Source organism: Macaca fascicularis, chromosome 9 (genome assembly GCF_037993035.2).
Source record: "Macaca fascicularis isolate 582-1 chromosome 9, T2T-MFA8v1.1".
NCBI lineage: Eukaryota > Metazoa > Chordata > Mammalia > Primates > Cercopithecidae > Macaca > Macaca fascicularis.
The window spans coordinates 125,017,111-125,041,933 of record NC_088383.1 but is presented as its reverse complement, the minus strand read 5'-3'; positions in this window follow the sequence as shown (position 1 = coordinate 125,041,933).

The window sequence follows — 24,823 nt, the reverse complement described above, 5'->3', positions numbered from 1 at the left end:
ACCCAAATCTGTGCATACTTAAGCCCTGCAGTCAGCCCCGTGGACCCCGCATATGCAAAAGTTGGCCTTCAATATATGTGGATTTTGCCTCCCCTGATTATTGTATGTGAAAAAATCCATGTATAAGTGGACCTGTGCAGTTCAAACCCACATTGTTCAGGAGTCAACTGTAAATTATAATGCAGGCATTGCTCTGACATGGCAGGAGACATGAAGATGGTTTGCAAATGACTAAGGTTTGGAAACCAGGCTGTGAAATTTTATTTCTTCCTACACAGATAAGACAGAAACCCTGACTCTTTTCACTGGAAGAAAGGTCCAGAATGAGGGGAGGGGGTTTTGACTGCATATGTCCAACACTCAAATTGAATTCAGATACAGCAATGCTCCCTAGTGGGCTTAAAAACAACACGAGTTTATGTTTCCAGGGTTCTCCACATGCGGTCCTCAAAATTACAATCCAGCCTTCAACTTTGGCACAGAAATAAGAAAGGTAGAAGCTAAACAATGTGCACATCTCTGAATTCTATGCCTTAAAAGTCTCCCAAGCCCTGCTTTTAAGAATCCTGCTGATATGGTTTGGCTGATATGGTCCCTATCCAAATCTTATCTTGAAATGTAGCTCCCATAATTCCCCATGTGTTGTGGGAGGGACCTGGTGGGAGATAAATGAATCATGGGGGCAGCTTCTCCCATACTGTTCTCATGGTAGTAAGTCTCACAAGATCTGACGGTTTTGTAAGGGGTTTCTCCTTTTGCTCATCTTTCATTCTCTCTTGCCTGCCACCATGTAAGATGTGCCTTTTGCTTTCCACCATGATTGTGAGGCCTCCCAGTCAAATGGAACTGTGAGTTCATTAAATCTTTTTCTTTGTAAATTACCCAGTCTTGAGTGTGTCTTTATCAATAGTGTGAAAATGGACTAATACACCTGTTCTCTCAGATCCAAAGACTTGGAATTATAGATACCACTGGGATCTGCAACAACCACCACCACAACATCTGCACTGTCCATGGTCAGGTCCTGTTCTAAGATCTTGACCCAAATTATCCCATTTCAGCCTCTAACACTCCTGGGGGATGAATTATTATCCCCACTTTATACACGAAGCAACTGAGATGTGAGGAACTAACAGCTAGCACAAGAAGCTAGATTTGGGCCCACGTCCAGAGGCTGACCTCTTAACTGTTACAAATATTATACTGCCTCGAACTTTCTATCACTCAGTGCAATCCCATCATCAAACACTCTGGACTATGAAGAGTCACATCAAAGACCAAGTCCAGAGAGACTGAGCCGGGAACATGGAGGTTGCTGAAATATCACCTCTTCACCCAATTGCTTGCTCCCTCTCCTGAAGGTTGTGGCCCTAGCTTGCCATCTATTTTTGAGAAAAGAGTAAAGGTGTTGTCATTATAAAGTGAGATGCTTGTAAGAAACTGATAGGTAATTGCTTTCTTTCATTTTTACTTAAATTTCTGGTAAGAAAGAAATGTAATGTTCGGTGATAGCATGGTAGAAAAAAGTCTGATCACTACATCTCAACTCGATCACAGAAATGAAACACTTTTAGCCTTTTCTTTTTTCAAACTTGATCTTCTCTCCCAGGCTCCATCACTTCAAGATCAGATACGCCTTATGAGAAAACATGATTGAAGATAGTCTACTCATCATTTCTCAGCTTTCCTTGGTTTTTCCCAAAGAGAGCACCTGTTAGGATGCACAGAGGTGATTTTTCAAATCTACTGTCAAATTGCTTATGAGAACGACTCCTCTTCTCAAGGTCAAATTAGTCTTTGAAGAATATTCGGAATCACTGAAGGACAATTACTTTTAGGCATCATAATGATAGGCAATAGCGAAAGAACTCCAATCCCTTTTAGGGTGATTATGAGAATTAATCAAATGCTAAACTCAGAAAATGAGAAAAATATGCACTGTGTGAAGACAGACACACATTATTTGAGATGGGCAGGGTGCGGGTGTGGAGTTTCTTCTGCTTTTTTGCCAATGCTACTTAATGCCAAATTTCTGACGTACATGTGGGGAAGCTGCTAGGTCAAAGGCCCTGAGTGTGTTTTCCAGTTACAATAAACCCTGTTAAGTTAGGTTGCAAGAAACACATGTATATTTAGCATGGGAACAAGACAGAAAACCATCAAACACTGCAAGTGCCAGCTCCTTCTCCACATCTGAACAAAGGCACGAAAAGAACACTTAACACTTGAAAAAAGCAAACTGTGTAGTTAAACAACCTAACAGGGACATCCCCAAAATGAAACCACTCAAAAATTCAACCAAGCAGCTTTTGACACTGTCATTTTTTCTTTCTCTTCAATTATCTCCATTAGGCCAGCACCAAAACCAATGGCAAACCCAGAACCACCATCTGCAACTCCAGCTGGGATCTGGGGGACAACCAGCTACAGGACAGGCCTAAGTGAAGGGCATGGCCACATTCCTGTCCCTAATCCTGACTGACACCCTACAGACCAGTCATTACAATCTCCCGTCCCGTTCACATTGGAGTTTCAGAACAACAAAAACCACGGGCGTCCACATTCTCCGAGTCATGAACTAGATCATTCAAAGAGCCATCACTAACCCCCTGTGTACATTGCAGGCTGAGAGCTTACCAGAGCCATCCCGTCCGCTTCAGGAATGACTAATGGTGACTGGGCACTTACTGTGTGCCAGGCACGGTGTTTGCAACTCTGCTATGTCTTCTTTTGGACAGTGAAGATTCTCATTTTGCAGGTGAAAAAACTGAGGCTGGGAGAGGTCCACCTGGCCAAAAGGCATGTAGATAGACCAGCCCTGGCCCCTGGGTGAGGCTGCAGACTCCAGACCTCGTGCTGTCTATCCTGGCTAGTTCAACTCCAGCTGAAACTGGGCCTCTGAAGTTGATGCTGACAACGACCACTCTGCTGCACAAGTCCCTCGAGAGGGACCCACACGAAGGGTAAAGCTGCCCTGCAAAGCATGCCTTTTCATTCATTAATTTGGCAAATATATGAGCACCTCCCATGATCCAGACCTGTTTTGGACACTCCAATAAAGCAGTGAACAAAAGAAATCAGCTCTGTAAGTTAAGGAGCATATATTCTAGTGAGGGGTGGCAGACATACCCATAAACAAATAGGAACTTCGGTGGTTAGTTTTAGGGAAGAATGAAACACAGTGTTATGTGTTGGAAGGGTGTTATTTCATGCAAAATGGTCAGGAAAGTCCTCTCTGATGAGAGGACTGAGTAGAGACCTGAAGGAAGCAAGGGAGAGAATCATGCAGACCACTGAGAGCAGAGTATTCCAGACAGCGGGGACAGTGAGGGAAGCCTCTGAGCATGGGTGTGCTTGGAGGAACATCAGGAAAGAACAACTGGGTTTATGGGACAGGGAGCAGTGGGAATCTGACAACCACTCATTTAGTGGAACACACACTGAGAACCCACTCTGAGATACCAGGCCCGGGGAAGACACAAAGAAGCAATCCCAGCCTTCAAGGAGGTAATAATCCCATGGGTGATTCAGGATACCTGAAAGAATTACTTGGAGAACAAGAGACAATGAAGCAAAACGAGCTGCAAGGGGAATGTCGAGGAGACAGAAAGAAGCATGTCGAGGAGTCACAGAGCATCTCTGTGGCCAGGGAGCATCTGAGAAGGCAGAAGAGGTGCAAATGTCTCTTGGCCTTCAAGAATAGCAGAATTCAAAAAGGTAGGGAAACGGGGGAGGATTATTTACTCCACAGCACGTGCTGGGCACATAGCATTTACTCAGTGAATCCTGGTCACACAAGCAATAAATTATCAGCAAATAACGAGGCAGTGGGAGGTAAAACTGGAAGGCTAATTGAGATCATACCTTAGAAAGAGCTGAATACCATCCTACAGGAATTCGTAGAGAATTAGTGTGTTTCCCGCATGTTCTCGCTTATAAGTGGGAGCTGAACAATGAGAACACGTGGACACAGGGAGGGAAACAACACACACTGAGGCCTGTCCAAAGGGTTGTGGGGGTGGGGGAGCATCAGGAAAAATAGCTAATGCACGCAGGACTTAATACCTAGGTGATGAGTTGATAGGTGCAGCAAACCACCATGGCACACATTTACCTATGTAGCAAACCTGCACACGTACCCCAGAACCTAAAATAAAATAAAATAAAATAAAATAAAATATTTGAAAAAGAATTGGCATGTTTGTGTTCATTCTTACCTTAAGAACAATGATAAAAGCACTATGTAAATTGCAACCTTATTTTTCATTATGAACCACTTTGGAACACATTGGCTTAGCTTCGATGGAGCTAAGAAGATACATAGTACATAAGTTTAAATTTTTCTTTCACTGGCTTTGGCACCAGCGAGCCTGACATTAACAAGACTGGTCTATAAAAGCATGTCATCAAGTTGCATTTTTCACAAAGAGATGGGAGGCCAGGCAGAGCCTAGATCTCCTGAAGGATAAACTCAAAAATTCACAGGTAATTGCTTCAGTAACCCCAGATTCTTCCTAACGTTAGGGATGCATGCCAATGTAGATTGAAAGTGCTGATGGGCTTGTTTTGTTGGGAAATGTCTGAAGAATTTTCACACAGCCCTATTGCACTAAAGCACTTGAAGGAGACTAGTAAATGACATCACATTGGTTGGGGAAATTTTGTTTTTGTTGTTGTGGAAAAAGTCTCAGGGTAGGTGAGCTGTTCCATTTTTCTCTCAAGAACCAGGGCAACATGTACACTTCAAAAATGGACTATCCACGTCCAACTGTCAGGGGAATCAGTTTTGATGTAAAATTGCAATTCGAACTGAAGACCAATATCTTGCATGCCATATTAAATAAAACATCACATGAAGCTTAGAAGCAGTAGGATAGAGGGGAACAAAGTTTGCAAAAATTTAGCAGAGTCACAGATGCCAGTGAAACCCAAGACAGAAGCTAACTTCCCAAGACACTGTATTATAGCCTATTGCTTCTAAAAAGGAATGCATAAACAAGTGGAATTAAGCCACCATAGAACTAGCAACTATTATAGGAAAAACTGATTTGCTTATTTGATCAACAGAACTCTAACAGCAGCATCTGCGCTGCAAGAGGTAATTCACAATCAACATCGCTTGGCACCATTGCTGAATTTATTACAAATTTCAAATATATCAACCTGTGTCAGTTTCTACTGAGAAAACAAGACTGGGGTTCAGAATTTCCAGCTTGTGAGGTGGGGTGACCATGACAGCTCAGAGAGAATTAGCCAGGAAGGGCAGAGCCCTGGCTTTAATCCCCCCTTCAAATCCATTGGCTTCTTCTGCCAGAGTTTACCTAACCCAAGCCCACCCTGGCAGGCTAAAATGCACACCACCCCCAAGATGGTGGCATGGGTGCAGGTGGAAGTGGGGGAAGTTGTCTTTTTTTTTTTTTTTTTGAGACAGAGTCTCACTCTGTCGCCCAGGCTGGAGTGCAGTGGCATGATCTCGGGTCACTGCAACCTCTGCCTCCTGGGTTCAAACGATTCTCCTCCCTCAGCCTCCCGAGTAGCTGGGATTACACCACACCCAGCTAATTTTTTTTTTTTTTTGTATTTTCAGTAGAGACAGGGTTTCACCATGTTGGCCAGGCTGGTCTTGAACTCCTGACCTCGCGATTCACCCGCCTCAGCCTCCCAAAGTGCTGGGATTACAAGCGTGAGCCACCATGCCCGGCCAGGTTTTCTAGTCTCTTCCTTTAATCCTACACACTCTTTCGTAAGCAGCCAGTCAAGGTGTGGGAACTTATTCCCTGTTGTGCACCACTGCCCCAGCAACAGCACAAGGATGCCTGGAAGTGAGGGTTCCACAGGTGGTGGAAAGCTTGGTCTGCCTGGGAAAGATTAAGTATCTCCTATTTTTTCAAAATTTGCATTAAAAGGCCAATGAATGGACACCTCCCTGTACCTCCTCAGTAAAATGACTCAAGCCCTGAGGCTGGGAGAGACAAGTTTGATGGATTTTCAGGAGATGAGAACAGGAGCTGCTGTGATCGATATCCCAGAACCATGCATCGTGTGGGATGGAAATGGTCATATTTCCTGTGCTCTGATGAGGACTTTATCTTCTCAGGTCCAGGAGGAGGAAGAAAAGCTTGACTGATCTTTCTGATGACTGCATTATTAAAACTTCCTATCTCTCACCATTCCGTTTCTTTCTCATAGTTTGGTGACCTTTGTTATTAGATGGTGAAGAGAGAGCCTCGTTGCCTTAAACCTATGATCCATTGCCTCGATTTAGTATTCTATTTACTCAAAAACATATCTATGGCCCAGAACCTCTGGCGATATGTTGGAAATACAGATGGGAAAAATATGACTCTTATCAGCTTAAGTGCTTGGTTTAAAAAATAGCCCAGAGCATTATCTAGCAGAAAATATCAGACAATAGATGCAATGTGTTGTATCCCAGGCAAAAAGGTTAAGAAAATGGGAAGGTGGCCAGGTATGGGGCTGCTATGTTTACGAAGGACACAGGTAAAGTCCAAGTACTGAGAGTACCAAACTGAAGGCAAGGATTGAAGCCCATGTGGGTAAATCTTTATTTCCCAATTCTTCCCTCCTTGATGCAGTTGTCCCATTTACATATTCGCTTTGATGAATTATAATAATGGCTCTGAATGGTACAAGAGTGCTTGCAATACGTATTTATAGAAGACTAATTTATTCAACACATAGTCTCCAGGGAAGAGGGCTTGACTGATGGTGTGTAAATCTGCACATGTGAACAAGCAGCTTTCTTTTTCCTCGTCATGGAAAAGAAGCATGCATTTCCATAACTGACATATGGACTCTGAGGTCCCAGGTAGAGAAATGCAACTTGAAAGGTCCACCTCCTCATAAGAATATCTTCTGTGGAATCTAAAACTTGGAAACATGTGATTTTTTAGTCCATTTAGTTGAACTTCTGGTGACCTCAAAGAGAGAGCCAGCGGGCCCAGATCATCATAACATCCAGGTCTAAGGGAACCGTGGTCTTCAGGGGCAGCCATGAGGAAATGAAACCAAAGACTCTAAACTCCTGGAGGTTGTCAAGCTTCTGTTTAACATCAGCTCTGACACGCAGGTCTCAAGTTCTTAAATGCCTGCGGTAGGAGGTGCTGTGAAAACAGTACTTCATGGCTTTTATCTTTGCCGTCTTGGTGATTATAGTGTTAGAGAAAAATGTACTGAGGTTTTCGTTGGTGGTTTGTTTTTCCCTGAATTAAGATTCCACAAAGAGCTAGGGAAGGACTTTTTGTCTCAGACTTCTCTTTGTTTTTGTTTGTTTGTTTTTAACTGGCTGGACAACTATCCAAATCATGTCAGGATCTAAGAAGCTAGCAGTAGTCAAGAAAAACAAGACTATTTTTGGCAAACATGAGTACTATTCCAGATTCAAGGCAAGTTCATGAGCCAGCTTAAAGGCCAAAAAAGAAAGAAGTTAGCTGCAAGTACCAGGAGTTCTAAAAAGTGATGGTATGGAACCAAAAAGGTGGCATGCAAACTAATCACTGTCCAGGGTTTGTAGCAAACCTCACTCCATCTAAAATACTGGGTGACATCAGCACCAGTTTGGAATGTTGAGCTGGAACTCCATGTCTAGACCTGAATCCTTTGCTATGGACATTCCTTCAACAGGGAAGGGTAAGACCCGAGACCAGAGGTTCGCCTGGCCTTCCCACCAAGATTGCAGTTAAAGCAGACGAATCCTTCAGAAGAAAAGCACATCTGACATCAAAACCTCTTTTTGGTAGGTATATTTAAGGGGCTGCATTGAGAGGTGGAGTTCAGTTTCCCTCGCCTGAACTGGGGCCCTGTGACTGCTTAACCAACAGAAGGCGTAGAGGTGAAGCTCCTGAGCCCTTTCTAGCCTTCAGTAGGGCTGGCATCTTCAGATTCTTTCCTCCTGCAATGTGTGTGCTTGAGAGAAGCTGGGCTTCCATGTACATAGTCCAGCTGGAGAGAACACGCAGAAACACTGTGCAGAGAGAGGCCCTGAGACCACACAGAGAGTGAGAGAAGACCAGACATCCCAGCATCTCAGGTGGCCTCCAGACAACTCTGCCCCATTTTACTTCAACTAGCAGAAAGATCCAAGTAAGATCAAAATAACTTCCAGGTTGAACCAAGTCTAACCCCAGAACTGTGCAATATAAGAAAATGTTTGTTGTTTTAAACAGCTAAACTCCGGGGTAATTGGTTATATAACAGTGAATAACTACAACACAAAAGCATCTGAATGTATTTTTCATCCACGTATTGATTTATTCATCTATTTGTCCATTTAACAAATACTTGCCTGATTCTCTGCAATAGACCCGGCACTCTGCTAGTTACTGGGGAATCAGCAGGAACGTGACATTCCTGGTTTTTTTCTCCCTTGGAGCCTCCAGCATCAGAGACAACCATGACCTTCGAACAAGGAATTATAGCCATGATGGATGGCATAAAGTGCTAGGACCAGGATGCTGTGATTGGAGTACAAAATAGCCAGCACCAAACAATTGGTAAAATGTACAATGCCCAGCATCCACTCACAAATTACCAAGCATGTAAAGAATTCAAAAAAAGTAACCCATAATGATGTTGAAAAACATCAACAATTAAAACAGACTCACAAATGACACAGATGATTGAGTTAAAAGGCAAGAACATTAAAACAGCTATAATGATATTCCTTGCCAAGGCAAGACATGGAAGGAAAAAGAAAAGACCCAAACTAAGCTTCTAGAGATGAAAACTACCATGAGATGGAAAACACACTAGATAATATTAACAGCAGGTTAGATAGAGCAATTGGGAATACATAAAATGAAGCACAGAGAGAGAAAAAAGATTAAAAACAAAACAAACAAAAAGCAATGATCTGTGGAACAATATCAAATTCTCTGGATTGGGGGAGATGGATAAAATATTTGAAGAAATAATAACCAATTTTCCCTGAATGTGATGACAACTATAAATCCACAGATCCAAGATGCTCAGGAAACCCCAAGCCCAAGATATATGCAGATCATTTTTGACTTATAGTGGGGGTATGTCTTGATAAACCCATCCCAAGTTGAAAATATTTTAAGTAAAAAACACATTTAATACACCTCATCTACCGAACATCACAGCTTAGCCTAGCCTACCTTAAACATGCTCAGAACATTTACGTTAGCTTACAGTTGGGCAAAATCATCTAATGCAAAGCCTATTTTATCATAAAGTATTGTTGGGAACAGGCCCCCAAATCTGGCCATAAACTGGCCCCAAAACTGGCCATAAACAAAATCTCTGCAGCACTGTGACATGCTTTTGATGGCCTTGACACCCATGCTGAAAGGTTGTCGGTTTACCAGAATGAGAGTAAGGAACACCTGGCCCACTAAGGGCGGAAAATCGCTTAAGGCATTCTTAAACCACAAACAATAGCATGAGTTATCTGTGCCTTAAGGACACGTTCATGCTGCAGATAACTAACCAGAGCTCATCCCTTTATTTTGGCCCATCCCTTTATTTCCTGTAAGGAATACTTTTAGTAAATACTATGACTGGCTTGCTGTCAATAAATATGTGGGTAAATCTCTGTTCAAGGCTCTCAGCTCTGAAGGCTGAGACCCCTGATTTCCCACTCCACACCCTATATTTCTGTGTGTGTGTCTTTAAATCCTCTAGTTCCACTGGGTGAGGTCTCCATGAACGAGCTGGTCTCAGCAAAGTATTGAATATCTGATATAATTTATTGAATACCATACTGAAAGTGAAAAACAGAATGGTTGTATGGATTCTCAAAGTATGGTTTCAACTAAATGTGTATTGCTTTTGCACTGCCATGAAGTTGAAAAATCATAAGTCAATCCAGCATAAGTCAGGGACCCATCTGTATATAAAAATATATACCAACATATTTCATAATCAGATTGTTTAAAATGAGTTATACCAAGAAAAATCTTAAAACCAGCCAGAGGAAAAAAATACGTTATGTACAGAGAAACAAAAATAAGATTGATAGCAAATTTCTTGTCTAAGTAATGTAAGACAGAAGATAGTGGATTCACATCTTTAAAGTCCTGGATGAGGGTGCGTGTGAGAGACAGAACTAGCTGGATTTCCTAGGCGGACTAAGAATTCCTAAGCCTAGCTGGGGAAGGTGACCACACCCACCTTTAAACATGGGGCTTGCAACTTAGTTCACACCCGACCAACCAGGTAGTAAAGAGAGCTCACTAAAATGCTAATTAGGCAAAAATAGGAAGTAAAGAAATAGCAAATCATATATCATCTGAGAGCACAGGGGGAGGGACAATGATCGGGATATAAACTCAGGCATTCGAGCAGGGAGTGGCAACGCCCTTTGGGTTGCCTCCCATTGTATGGGAGCTCCGTTTTCACTCTATTAAATCTTGCAACTGCACACTCTTCTGGTCCATGTTTGTTCCAGCTCAAGCAGAGCTTTTGCTCGCCGTCTACCACTGCTGTTTGCTGCTGTTGCAGACTCGACTTTGACTTCCACCCCTACAGATCCAGCAGGGGCACTGTGCTCCTGATCCAGCAAGGCACCCATTGCTGCTCCCAATCGGGCTAGAGGTTTGTCATTGTTCCTGCATGGCTAAGTGCCTGGGTTCGTCCTAATTGAACTGAACACTAGTTGCTGGGTTCCACAGTTCTCTTCTGTGACCTATGGCTTCTAACAGAGCTATAACACTCACTGCATGGCCCAAGGTTCCATTCCTTGGAATCCATGAGGCCAAGAAACCCAGGTCAGAAACAAAAGGCTTGCTGCCATCTTGGGGCAGCCCACCCCATCTTGGGAGCTCTAAGAACAAAGACCCACCAGTAACAGGTGGAAGGAAGCTCCAAACTCCCAACCTAGAATTCTATAGCCAGCAAAAATATCATTCATAAATAACAACAAGAAGCTGAGTCAGCTTTTCATCTCACATTTTCTGGATTCATAATTTAATTTGGTTGTCCAGAACTGACAAGTTGATTGTAAAATTTATATAGAAATGCTAAGGACCTAGAATAATCAAAATTACTTTGAACAAGAACAAAGTAGGAAGACACACTAAATTATTTCAAGGCTTATTATAAAGTTACAATAATTACAACAGTGTGGTACCATGTAACAGTTAAAAAGAAAGGATCTAGGCAGATAGTGAGGGTAAGGAAGTCCTCGGTAAGGTTTCCCTTTTAATAAAAAGCAGCCCCAAAATTACTTCTTTTCTAACAAACAGCAGCCTGTAAAATTGAGCTGCAGACATTGATGAGCAAGCTGGAAGCCTGTATGGGTGAATGTCTGCAGGTATGACCATAAGAAAAGGCTACATGGGGGCATGTTCAACATGGCGGCCCCATCTTCCCTTTTCTTTGTCAACTAAAGGAAATTAAAGGAAAGTTTTTACAACAATGTGTACAATAAGAAGCAGACAACATGGTGCCAACCAGGTAGAAAACTCATTTGCATAATAAAAGATTAGGGTAGGGTGGCCAGCTTCTTCACATGCTATATACACATCACACCTGCTCCAACCAATCTTTGGGCTCTATGTAAATCAGACACCGCCTCCTCAAGCCAGTCTATAAAATCCCACACACTTCACCACAGGACCAGAAGACCCACTTGGAAACTCCTCTCTCTCTGCAGGAGAGAGAGCTTTTCTCTTTCTCTCTATTAAAACTCTTTCTCTATTAAGCCTGTGCTCTTAAACTCACTTCTTATGTGTCTGCATCCTTGATTTTCTTGGTGTGAGATGACGAACCTCGGGCATTTACCCCAGACAATGACATTGCTTCAGTACTGGTGTAAAATGGAAATATAGATTAATGTAACAGGATACAGTTTAATTAAAAAGCACTTTATTGCTAAAAAAAAATCGAACAATCATGTGAACCTTCAAGGAGTTATATAATCTTTGTGCTGGTGGAGGATCTTGCCTCGATGTTGAGGGCTGCTGACTGATCAAGGTAGTAGTTGCTGAAGGATGGAATGGCTATGACAACTTCTAACTTTTTTTTCGTTTGAGACAGTTTCACTCTTGTTGCCCAGGCTGGAGTACAATGGTGCCATCTCAGCTCACCGCAACCTCCGCCTCCCAGGTTCAAGCGATTCTCCTGCCTCAGCCTCCCGAGTAGCTGGGATTACAGGCATGTGCCACTGCGCCTGGCCGACAACTTTTTAAAATAAGACAGCAGTGAAGTTTGCTGCATTGATTGACTCTTCCCTTCAGAAAATCTTTCTCTTCAGCATGCCATGCTATTTGATAGCATTTCACCCACTGTAGAACTTCTTTGAAAGTTTGTGTCAATCCTTTCAAAACTTTGCTCCATTATCTACTATGTTTATTTAATATTCCAAATTTTTTGTTGTCATTTCAACAATATTTATAGCATCTTCAGTAGGAGTCAATTTCATTTCAAGAAAATTTATTTTTGGCTCATTTATAAGAAGCATCTCCTCTTCCACTAAAGCTTTATCATGAGATTGAAGCAACTCAGTCACATCAGGCTTCACTACTAATTCTAATTAACCTTGCTGCTATTTCCACTACATCTGCAATTACTTCCAAGTCTTGAACTCCTACAAGTCATTCATAAGGGCTGGAATTAACGTCTTCCAACTCCTGCTAATGTTGATATTTCAACCTCCTCTCATGAATCACAAATTTTATCAATGGCATCCAGAATGGTGAATCCTTTCTAGAAGGTTTTAAATTTACCCAGATCCATCAGAGGAATCACTAGCTATGGCAGCTACAGCCATATGAAATGTTTTTCTTTTTCTTTTTCTTTTTTCTTTTTAAGAGACAGGGTCTGACTCCATTACCCATGCTGGAGTATTGTGGCAAAATAATGGCTTGCTGCAGCCTCAAACTCCTGGGCTCAAATGATCCTCCTGCCTCAGCCTCCCAAGTATCTGGGACTATGGGCTCACACCACCATGCCTGGCTGATTTTTAAAATTTGTCCTTACATTTTTTAGAGAGAAGGTCTCACTATGTTGCTCAGGCTGCTCTTGAGCTCCTGGCCTCAAGCAATCTTCCTGCCTCAGCCACCCAAAGTGATAGGGTTATAGGTATGTGCAACCATGCCTTGCCAGGATCTATTTCTTAGATAACAAAACCTGAAAGTCAAAATTACTCCTTGACCCATGAGCTGCAGAAGGAATGTCGTGTTAACAGACATAAAAACAATATTAATTTCCTCGTGCATCTTCATCAGAGTTCTTGGGTGGCTAGGTGCATTGTCAATGAACACTGATATTTTGAAAGGCAACCTTCCTTCTGAGCAGTAGTTCTCAACATTAGGCTCAAATTATTCAGAAAACCGTACAATAAACAGATGTGTTGCTATCCAGGCTTTGTTGTTCCCATTATAGAGCACAGGCAGAGTAGATTTAGTATAATTGGTAAGGGTTCTAGTAGTTTTGGAATGGTGAATGAGCATTGGCTTCAACTGAAAGTCACCAGCTGCATTTGCTTCTAATGAAGAGTTAGCTTGTCCTTTGAAGCTTTGAAGCTAGACATTGACTTCTCCTCTCTAACTATGAAAGTCCTAGATGGCATCTTCCTCCAAAAGAAGGTTGTTTTGTTTACACTGAAAATCTATTGTTTGGTGTAGTCACCCTCTTCAATTATCTTAGTTAGGTCTTCCAAATGACTTCATGTAGCTTCTACATTAGCACCTGCTGCTTCACCTTGCTCTTTAATGTTATAAAGATGACTTCTTTCCTTAAACCCCCTAAACCAACCTCTGCTAGCTTAAAACTTTTATTCTGCATCTTTACCATCTGTCTTAGCCTTCACAGAATTGAAAAGAGTTAGAGCCTTGCTCAGGATTAGGCTTTGGCTTAAGGGAATGTTGTGGCTGGTTTGATCTTCTTTCCAGACCACTTTATATCAGCAATTAAGTCATTTTACTTTCTTATCATTCATGTGTTCACTGGAGTAGCAGTTTCAATTCCCTTCAAGAACTTTTACTTTGAATTTACAACTTGGCTAACTGCTGCAAGAGGCCTAGCATTTGGCCTACCTCAGCATTCAACATACCTTACTCACTAAGCTTGATCATTTCTAACTTTTGATTTAAAGTGAGAGATGTATGACTCTTCCCTTGAACATTTAGAAGCATTTGTGCATTGTTAGTTGACCCAATTTCAATATTGTTGTGTTACAGGGAATAGGGAGATCTGAGAAGAGGGCGAGAGACAGGGAAATGGCTGGTCAGTACAGCAGCCAGAACACATGCAACATTTATCTATTAAGTTTATCATGTTATATGGGCATGGTTTGTGGCACCCTAAAACTATTACAATAGTAAAATTAAAGATAACTGATCACAAATAACCATAACAGACATAATCATCATGAAAATGTTCGAAATATTGTAAGAATTACCAAAATATGACTCAGAGACACAAAGTGAGTACATGCTGTTGGAAAAAAATGGCACCCATAGGTTTGTTCAATGCAAGGTTACTACAAACCTTTAGTTTTTAGAAAATGCAATATCTGTGATGTGCAAAACAGCAAAGTACAATAAAATGAGTATAAAAATTAGTATATAAAATGCCTGTTTGTTTCACCACAATAAGAAAAGGAAAAAGCTATTCATATAAGATATCCCTTGCAGTGTTGTGTGTAATAGAAAAATGACCAAAAACAATCTAAGTACCTGTGGATTGGGGGCTGGTATAAAAATTATAGCACATTTTTTAAATGTAGCTATTAAAAATAATTAGATGGTTTCCTATATATAGGAGATGCTCCCCAAAGCTGATTTGTAAAATAGACATAAGCAAGACACAGAACAGTGTGTGCTCCCAATTGTGTAAATAAAAAGGAAGAAGGAAGGGGCTAGGATTATGCACACACATCCAGATACACACAGTTGCATATGCATAGGGTATTTCTGGAAAGATATATAAAGAACTGGCACCAACAGTTGCCTCTGGAAAGGGTGAGAGAGACACCTTTTAATTCTCTGAATTTTTACCATGAGCATGCATAACTTTTTCATTTTAAAAAGTTGTTAAAACAACTGGTCACCTACGCACTAGAAGATTTCATCCTTTTGCAGCTTCCAGTGAACATCACTCCCACACCGAGCTCCTCCCTCTTCAGTAACTTACCCAGCTTATTCCTCACTTCAAAGCCTCTCCTCAAATCTGCTGCCTCCGAATCTGCTGCCTCCTCTAGAGATCCTTTCTCCCTTCTTCCTCTTCCTGATAAGCCTCTGGAAATGGTGGTGATGCCTGCCATCCCTGCTTTCTTGCCTGCCAATCACTCCTCAGTCTTCTGCCCTCTCGCTGTCCCTGACTGCTGTCACTCCATGCCCTGCAACTACTGCCTTCTTGCCTAACTCAAACGCTTTCCTCACTGCTGCTTTTCCTCACTGACTTCCTGGCAGTATTCAGTAATGCTGATTGCTTCTCTGTCCACAAATTCTATCTTCTTCCCTCCCTAAACCATAGCACCATGAGTCTAAGAGCTGCTTGATCACCACCGCCCTATCCTTGGTACTACACAACACCTGGCGCACACCAGGAGCTCAATGCATGTTTCCTGAATGAACTGGTCCTCCACTTACTCCTTTTGTTCTGCAGACTCTTCTTTTTTTCCCTAGCTGAGCACATTCTTCAATGCTCACACTTTGCCTTTCTGCTCTTCTCTCTGTTGACAGAGTGTACACCTTTCCCCTACCCAGCCATTGATACGATAGTCTCATTTGTTGCTTCTTCTCCAACTCCTACCTCCAAGGCTTTGTAGAAAACATTCCTTGGATGGCATACCACCAATTCAGAGTCAGGAGCTTGTCTGAACTCATTTGCTCCTCCAAACCGGTCACCTCTCCACTTTTCAGCAATTTGTGATTGTTAATTCTCACTTATTCTTCTATGCAGTTGATAAGGCTGACTGCCTCTTCCTAGAAATGTGGCTGCCCCTTCCTCACTCACCTCACCCCACTACTGCATCCCTGATACAAGCCTCACCCTCTCAAACCCAGTGCTCTACAGCAGACTTCCAACTGGCCGTCCTATCTCGTATCTCTTGCCTTATCAATATCCTTCACACAGCCATCAGATTACTACTTTTAAAACTTTTTCACAGCCACAACTAAAAATGAAGCTACTCACTTAAAAATGGTTAACTCAATGTTATTTGAATTCACTTTAATTTTAAAAAATCAATTGCTGACCCATTGTAACATCTTACTAGTTCCCTCATTAATTAATGAGTAAATAAAATCTTGAACAGGTGTTCATTAAAAAAATTAAGCTACTTTACCCTCATGCAACCTGCATAAAATACTGTAAATGGTTCTTCAACACCCTCATGAAAAAGTCCGTATTTCTCAGATTGGAATTCAGCATCCTGGGATGTCCATTAGAACTTTCTGCTGTGAAGGAAATGGTCTATTACTGCAGTGCTCAATAGAACAGGCACTAGATACATGTGACTGTTGAGCACTTGCACTGTGACTAGTGCAATCAAGAAACTGCATTTTTATTTATTTAGTTTTAATTAAGGAGACTTTAAATAATGACACGTGCGTTCTGACTCTTATTTTGGACAGCACACTCCTAGACAATCTGAGGAACACTGGTCTTTCCTTCTAATGTTTTCTCCCACTTGTCTTCAGTGTGAACTCCCTTTGCAGCCAGGCTGATCTCTTCTTTCTCTTTGGAATGGGTTATGTCACTGAAGATTTTCATTCTTTGCTTATTCCTTTCCTCTATATCCCCTCTTGCTCTCTTTCACCTATCAAAACCTTCTCCATGTCCAATCCTTATCATATCTTCTCCTGGAAGCTTCACTGATGGTCAACAGTGCTTTCCTTGGCTCAGTTCCCTGGAGACTCCATCTGCAGTGCTTACTCTGGTGCTCAATGAAACTGCTCTTGAAGAATGGCGTCCTCTGGGTTTGTCTAGATCCTCTCTCTAGATGGTGAGCTCTTGATCAAGAATACTTTGTACTGTTTTCTTGTCTCCATCTCCAGCTCATCTTATGTCTCACCCATACTCAGAGCATGGTAACAAGACAGCAGCGAAGTGACCAGATAACAACAGTGAGACCATATGCTCACTTCTCCATTCACATTGGCCACTGTGATATTCAAATGAGCATGAGCTGATAATATGAGAAGACTTGCCTGAGCTTTCATATCTATGAGGAAAAAGTGTTTTATAGTATATCACACATGGTCTTCATGTTTTTCTTCAGTGGAAGATTTCTCTTTCAGTCTAAACCCCAAAATTTGTTGAACATATCCCACCAATCGTGTCATTGGGCCATGTAAAGAGAACAAAGGTAACTCAAGGGGACTTAGGTAGAGTTGTGTATCAAGCCAAGAGAGTGAGAAGCTGTGCCTGGGGTAATGAGATAAGCAGGCAGTGGCATTTTGGAAGGGTGTTTTTGAGGAAAATCTACTTTCTTGTGCAATGGAATTGATCATCCTATACCTAAATTTGAGCAAGTTCAAACACAGAGGCTGAGCGTAAGCTGCTTAGTATGATGAAGTAAAATCCAAGTGCTAGGTAGGAAAACATAAGTGCAGATTAATGCATAAAGAGAGAATCTGAGAACTCAGACAGTGCCTGAAAATATGTACCATGCTTTGATCATAAACTCTCTTCTCTTTTTGGCCATTTTTGTTAAAAAAATTTACCAGTTCTTTAGTGTAAAAGAACTAGAAATTAATCAGACCCTGGCTATATACTACTGCTAGTAACAATAATAAGGAGGAGGAAAAAGAGAAAGAAGAGGAGAAATAAAAAAAGAACGAAGAGAAAGAGGAGGAGGAGAAAAGAGGAGGAGGAGGCTGAGGAAGGGGAAGGGAGAAGGAAAGAAACAGGAGGAAGAGGAGATGGAGAGAAGAGACATCAAAAATAGCAGTGGTAATAAATATTATAATTGACTATGATAAAATATATATAGTTTTCCTCCACACTGTAGTTTCAGTTGTTCTCAACTAATTTGTTGGGCTGTCTTTGTAAAGCCTCCAGTGAAAGAACATTTCTACTTGCTGTTACAGATAAGTATCTGAACTGAGCAGACCTTGCCTGACTTTGCAGTCAAAATTATAGTGCCCAGAGCAGATAAACACAGGGAAGCAGTCAATTCCCCTACAGAATTGTGTCTTAACAGAGCTTATTTCTCTGTGGATAAGTGCAACTCAGGCTGGAAGTGAGTGGCCCCAGAATATAACGGATCATTCCTGCAGTCAAAGACCTATGTCATGGGTATAACAATCCTGTGCAACGATTATAAAGACTAGAGAAAATGAACATAGCTTAATCAATGGTGGAGATGATAATGACAATGAAGATTATAGGGACTTGGCAAAGGAGTGGTAAAGGCCTTTGTGGCCTGAGATCCTGGAGAAATGGGCTAGCTCTCTTGGCTCTGAAGGGTTTGGCCAAGACTTCCTCATGTCCTGGGGCAGGGGCCAAGCTATAGAAAGGATCTTCCATAGGGAGAAGGAGTCTGCCTCAATCTTCCTCCCTCCCACCCAGGGCTACATATAGGTGCCATTGTGGATGGAGACATGGAGGTTGGACCAAGCTTCCAATGCAATTATAGCCATACAAGTGAATGGAAAACTAAATTCAAAGAAATACAGAAGAAATACAAATATTGTGAAAAACATTATAACCCCCAGGGCTCGGCTTCTGTCTTAGAAACACAAACATGGCCAGGTGTAGTCGCTCACACCTGTAATCCCAGCACTTTGGGAGGACGAGGTGGGCGAATCATGAGGTCAAGAGATCAAGGCCATCCTGGCCAACATAGTGAAGCCCTGTTTCTACTGAAAACACACACACACACACACACACACACACAAATTTGCTGGGCGTGGTGGTACATGCTGGTATTCCTAGCTACTTGGGAGGCTGAGGCAGAAGAATCACTTGAACCCAGGAGGCGGAGGTTGCAGTGAGCTGAGATCACGACACTGTACTCCAACCTGGTGACAGAGCAAGACTCTGTCTCAAAAAAAAAAAAAAAAATAAGAAACATACACACACACACTCTCTCTCTCTCACATACACACACATACACACACACACAGTGATTATACCAGAATGATCATTCCCAACACCCCTTTTCCTTTCAGTAAAGAAGAATTGCAGGCCATACATTTCCCTAGCTGGGTTATTGATTTTTGAAGACAGCAGTATGACAAAGGGAGGGCCTGATCAGGACTGAGGTGATCAGAAATATGGTTGAGGTACAAAATGGACAAGCCTGGAAGGAAGAAAGCCATGTATCAGCTGAATAGTCCCAGTGACCCTTTCCACCCAAACAAACAGGAGCTACCTCTGACCTGGCTCTCTCCTCTTCTCTAATATAATTCAGGTTTGAAAACATCTGACCATGACCAGAAAGCAGCATGCACCGTACCTGCTAATGCTGCCTATAACAGAAACCAACTCTTCTTTTTTCCGGTTCTGAACAATAAACAACAGTTAGGGGGCCAAGGACTCCATGTAATCCTGTCAACTGCCTTAGGACGTAGGTATCACTATTGTCCTCATCTTTCAGATGAGACAAACCTACTCAGAGAACTTAAACCATTTACACAAAGTCCACACATGATAAGTGGCAAAGCCAGAATTTATACCAAAGACGACCGGAGGTGAAGCCCCTGCCTGTGACCCCTATGCTGTGCTGCATGCAAGCAATGTCTCCAAGGGCTGTGGTCACACTGGCCAAGTCCTCAGCATCTCCCTGTATGGAGAGGTTGCCCCTGACTACTTGTCATGTGCCCAAGGCATTCCCTGGGCTGCAGGGAAGTTGACTCAGGGTTGAGAGTGTATGGGAAGGAGGGAGTCCTACCTCAATTTCTCTGGCACTGGAGATGCTACTGCTTCCAGCCTAGATTATAGTTTCCTCTGTCCTCTATCTGTGATTAAATCATGGCATCTTCTATGTCCTGTCTCCTCTAGAACTATTTTGGTAACTCTAGTCGCCAACCCCTATTGCCTTAATGTGTGGTCTACATCCCACGCTGACTTAGTACAATCCTCCTTCAACCCTCACATGGCCGTTCTAGACGCTGAGCGGGTGGGGCCTTGTATTAGTCTGTTTTCACACTGCTACAAAGAAATATCTGAGACTGGGTAATTTATAAAGGCAACAGGTGTAATTGACTCACAGTTCCTCATGGCTGGGGAGGCTTAAGGAAACTTACAATCATGGTGGAAGGGGAAGCAGGCACATCTTACATTGCAGCAGGCACATCTTACATGGTGGCAGGCAAGAGAGAGCGAGAGCAGGGAAAACTGCCTTATAAAACCATCAGATCTGGTAAGAACTCACTCTTATCACAAGAACAGCATGGAGGAAACCACCCCCAGGATCCAATCACCTCCCTCCCTCAACACATGGGATTACAATTCAAGATGAGACGTGGGTGGGGACACACAGCCAAACCATATCAGGCCTGTTAACTTAGAAATGGGCTGCCCAACATGGTAGCCACTGGCCACATGTGGCTTAAGAGCACTTGCAATGTGGTTAGGCTGACTTGAGATGTGCCAGCAGTAATAAATGCACAGAAGTTTCCAGACTTCCTACAAAAAAATTAAAATATCATGTTAATAATGTGTTTATATTTTTTTTATGTTGAAATAATATTTTGAATATATTGTGCTTCATATGTTATTAAAATAATGTCACAGATTTCTTTTTTACCTTTTTAAGTAGCTGTGAAAAAATGCTAATTTCATATGTGGTTGATATTAATTTTCAACAGGGCAGCTGTGACATTAGCCTTGGCATCTCTACCATCCCCCTACCGGCCCTGGCTCCCAGTTCCTGCCAGGTGAGTGTTTGAAGACCTGACTCAGTTGTCACAGCCTTGCCCTCTACCCTGAGAGTTCAAGGGGACAGACAGCTCAGGGTGACAGGTCCCTAGGGCCAAGAAGTTAACCTAAAGCACTTTTAAGGGGCAGCTTCCAGGTCAGCTTGGCTTAAGGTCCCCTTGGAAGCTGTTTTCTCAGCACTCAGAGCCAGAGGGGAGCAAGGGGCAGGGCAGCATCTGGTTAAAAACCAGAAAAATCCACATGAGGCTCTCACAAACATTGTCTCCGAAGGAATTTTGAATAATGAACAAGGGAAATGAAAACTCAATTTTCAAAAATAAAAAAAAGAGTCAAATTAAACTAAATTGAAAAAAAAAATAACTTCTCGGGGCTGTCAAACAACAGAAGAGAATTTGCGAAAACATATTATTCTTGTTTCAGGGGTTTACCAGATAGATTGATTTGGTGATAAGGGGCTCCGAAAGCTATTTTCTCAGCTTCAGCAGAAGTTAACCACCTCAGAATGCCTCAGTATTTAGCTCTGCAGCTGACAGCAACCATGTCGGGGAAAAGCAAGATAAATGAATGAACATACTGGATCAGAGCCCCTAGCAATCTGTACAGCTCTGTCCCCGGCGGCCACGATTAACATCGAGGCCAGTTTAGAAGTCTCACATTGTTATTCCGGGAACAGGACGGCAGCCAAAGTTCAGTGACATGGAACCTGTTGTCAGCAGCCCTACAAATGGCCAGGAAAGTTTTAATTGGTTTTTCAGCCAGGGAGACAAAGGGGGAAATGGGGAGTGGGGGCGGGGTGGGGACAGACATTTTTTCTAATGTTCTGCTGTAAGCAACTTCCAGCCTCCAGGCTCCAACCCCCAAAACATACACACGGTTTTCACTCGTTTTTGCTCTGGCTGCAAAGCAAAGTAAAATCGTTTATTTATGTTTCTTACCATGAGACCGAGCCAATGACACACTTGTAAACATTTGCTCTTGCAGGGAAAAAGAGAAACCTAATTTCTTGTGTGACACTTGTACAACCCCACTGTGTTTGGATATTTTTGAGACAAGCAATAAAGGAAAGGCTCTGTCTTCAAAGACTGGTTTGTTCCTGCCGTTTCTGAAAACAAAGGTGTTCTCGAAAACATGTCTAGAAAATGCTCCAAAATTCCAGGTGGTGCTTCTGTTCTCTCTTCCCTCCCCCTGCTCAGCTTCCCTGAGTCCATTACTAATTTCCCGTCACATCCCAAACCACAGATATATAATATTGCTGTTCCAGTCACCGGGGAGAAGGAAATGCCTTTTATTAAAAGCTGATAAATAGAAGTGACAGATTGGAAGGTCTTGATGGGATGCGCAAGTCAGAGTGTGTCCCTGGCCCGGTCGTTCTGTCGGCTCAGGAAGCTTGTCGTTCTGACCTCTGTCTGACCTCAAGAATATATCAGAGCAAAATTCGCTCAGCTCCATCCTCCATCAACCAAGAAACTCACACGGAGTGACAACTGTGTACTGTGCTCCTGGAAGAAGACACCGAACAAGCCAGCCAACCTCCTGTGGTGGGGTGGGCTGTGCAGGGTGTACATGCTGGGGCCCCGGTGGTTGAGCTTGGACACCAAGAGCTCCCAGCTCGGGCCAAGGAGTGCTGAGGTTTTTACAATATATGTGATCCTGGTAGACAAAACACGCACACACACCTTCCTCTATCAGCCCGTGGGTGGCTCTACTCTCTTGTTTGGAATGAAAGTACACTTAGTCATAAATTTGAGCGACAGTAAAATGCAGCGGTCATATGTATAGTGTCTAGAGCCAGACGGGCCTAGGGTCAAATGCTAGCTCCTGCAGATACTGACCATATGACCTCAAGTCATTTGTTAACCTCTCTGAAAATGAAAATAACACCTGTGATTATTGCTATACTGCAGTTCTATCCAATAGAATAGACTGAAAGTCACCAATGTAAACAATGTATGTAATTTTAAATTTTCTATACTTTAATTTTCTATTACTTTCTATACTTTTCTATATTTCTAAACAATACTTTAGAAGGTAAAAATAAAACAGGTGAATTAAATTACATTTGTATCTAACCCAATAGATCCAGAATGTAGCCTTTCAAGTCTTTGAAATCCAGTGTCTATTTTACACTAAAAGTGCATCTCAATTCAGATTCACCAGTAGTCACAAGTGGTTAGTGGCTACCATATTGGATAGCTCAGCTCTGGGGGTTAAATAAGTCAGCACAAGCCCAGATGCATAGAGAACGTTCAGCAAATGCTGGCCACTATGACTGTTATTAACACATCTGCTTAGGAAAATGTAGATGAGGAAGTCAGAACTTTCTTCCATCATGGCTGCACTGAGTTAAAGCTTGTTCATTCACAAGTCAGCCAGCAAGGGCTCATGTGGTGTATCTAGTGTGCTTTGCACCTGGCTAGGTCTTACAGGGTGAATATACCCATAACCAATAAATCCATCATTCCTGCCTCCAGGAAACTTGCAGATGAGCTGATCACAGGAGTTAAAGTATCACAGAAATGTCATTAAAGATGAAAAAATAGAGCTAGACAGGGGAAGGGACTAACTTAAGGAAGCAAAAATAGCCAGGACCAATGATCTCCAATTTATGAAACGATCAACTCATTAAGTGCTTGGTGAAAGGCTTAGGGCTGTAAGTCGGAGAGGGTAAGGTCAGACAGGGCTGTAAGACTCTGGAAAATTTCACTCTTGAGGCATGAGGAGAGGGGCAGGCTGTGCCAGGAAAAGTCACTTAGGTTGAGAACACATGGATTCTCCTTTCATCAAAACTCACCTATCCTAGCCTCATACTGGGGCATGCCTTGGCACTGTATGGCGAAGGACCAATGACTTCAGCAACTATCCCAAATATAAGAACATATATTTGTCCCTCTCCACAAACATGATAGCCCATTAATTAACCCCAAATCTCACCATGTTAGTGAGAATTCTGTCCCTGTTACAAATCTGTGGGTGATAAGTCTGGGGTGAGGGAGAGGCTACAATCCTATCCCATGGTTTGCTACTCTGAGAGGCCCAGGTAGGTCAGCAGGCAGGCATCTTCCTCCATACCTGGAAGGTTAAGCACCACCTTCAATGGGGGTCAATGCTCTCTTGAATTCCTGTAAGTCCTGAACAAATAATGATGCCTTACCAGCAGCCAACTACAATGACCAGGCAAATGTGAAGAGAGACAGCCAACACAAGAAGAGAGTGTAGACCATTGATGATGCTACCTGGTAAGGGTGTATTCTGCCAACCACCAAGTCCTTATATGTGCACAGCATCTTGTAAATTGCAATCGGTTTTATTTGAGCCTCACAAACACTTTGTTTGACAATGGAGCAGGTAATGAGGACCTTTTTAACTCCCATGTCTTCTGGCTCTGACTTCCAGTCCTCTAGTCATGAGTCAAATACATGTGTAATTATATTGAATGATACATATAATAAGCTTTATTGAAGAGTGAGAATAACCTAAAATCAGGACTTTCCCATAATAGTCATGCAGTAAGACCAGTTCAGGATGTCACAGGGCAGTAGATAACCATCTGCCTGACTCATCAGCCCAGCAAGTAGCACTCACTAAGAGTCAGGTGATCTCATAACTGGGGATAGATGAAGTTGTTAAAAGGTGATTCTCCTGAGCTGAGGTCAAGGTAACCATTGCCAGAAGCTCACACAGACCCAAATCCTTGGGGAGAGGTCTTCAAAAGGCCCCTTCTGACAGATCTCCAGGCCTACTCTGCATTCCCTTTTCTTCCCTTCTCTATTTGTCAATTAAAGGGAAGAGACTAAGTCAGGAATAAGGCACTTAGATCAGTGAGGTCTCCTTTTGACAAGGTCAACAAATTGAATAGAAAAACCAGAGGAGCCCTGAGTAGAAGTGCTGTCCAGTCACCACCTCATCTCATTGGTGAGTGCATAGTGGCCTTGAGAGCTCAGCAGCAAGGTACAGGCTAGACTCCAGATGATGACAACCCAGGGCTCCTGAGTAATCCCTGCTCAGA